The sequence below is a fragment of the Wasmannia auropunctata genome, unplaced genomic scaffold (assembly GCF_000956235.1).
Source record: "Wasmannia auropunctata unplaced genomic scaffold, wasmannia.A_1.0 LD335328.1, whole genome shotgun sequence".
NCBI lineage: Eukaryota > Metazoa > Arthropoda > Insecta > Hymenoptera > Formicidae > Wasmannia > Wasmannia auropunctata.
The window spans coordinates 2,405-3,375 of record NW_012027562.1 but is presented as its reverse complement, the minus strand read 5'-3'; the positions used below and the strand labels follow the sequence as shown (position 1 = coordinate 3,375).

General features: G+C 24.9%; 1 long non-coding RNA gene across 1 annotated transcript in view; it reads left to right on the top strand.

Moving 5' to 3' along the window:
* Window positions 1–910, top strand: part of LOC105457217 — a 3,077-nt gene extending 2,167 nt beyond the window's left edge. Inside the window, exons 3-4 of the long non-coding RNA XR_975361.1 lie at window positions 216–324; window positions 655–910. This is a non-coding gene — a long non-coding RNA (uncharacterized LOC105457217). The remainder of the gene's footprint in view (window positions 1–215; window positions 325–654) is intronic.
* Window positions 911–971: the final 61 nt, after the last annotated feature.

Here is a 971-nt window from a genome sequence, read left to right as displayed (position 1 = left end):
AATTGTTTGCTGCACAATAGTACATCATTTTGGATCTATGTAATAATAGAGTACTGTTCTTAATATAGTAGCATGTAATTGAAAACTAATGAGATTATAAATTTATAATTATTTAAAAAATATATATATTTAATTAAAAAATGAAAATATTCGAATTCGTAAGAATTATCTTTTGAAATATTAAATTTTCTGAACTTTGTTTTAATTTGAATCAGGGGACTTGACAATCCAAATATTCAACAAGGAGACCTAACAACATCCAATTGTTCTGAGAGGAGGAGGAGGCTTAGGAAAGGCATCTGGCCCCGGCGGAGCAACTTTGGGGTAAATATCATTTTTTTACTTGCATAAAATCAAAAGTTTTTGTTTATTTATTCGGGCGATTTATTTTAGTAAATTACAAGGAATTACAAATAAAAAAAAATCATCTAAAATTTTATTAAAATTGAATGAAATTTCTTTGTAATTTATAAAATTTACTTATTTCTTTTATAAAATTTTTTTGAAGACATAGACAATTATATTAATAAATATATTATTTAATTAAAAGACAAATTATAATTAAATTAATTTAATACGCATAAGAATTGTCTTTTAAGACATTGATTATTTTGAACAATGTTTTAATTTAAATCTTTTATTTGTGTGTTACAGTATCATCGCAGCTTCGTGGCTGAACAACTCCGCCCGTTGCGCTTCGAGTTGGTGAGTGAAACATTTTTTTATAAAATGGGGTAACAAATCTGTGAAACTTATATGTATTGATACAAAACTTTATATATATAATGTCCCTGTAATAGGACAGCAAATAGCCACAATTCTTTTCACAGATCTGTTACTTTAAAATAGATAGATTATATCTGATTAGGCTAAATATTTAATTCTGGAACTTCTCTTTTTTTGTCTTATTTTAAATTTTTCCAGGATTAAATATTACATAAATTGGTGCAAAAAAGTAATGTATAAATAAA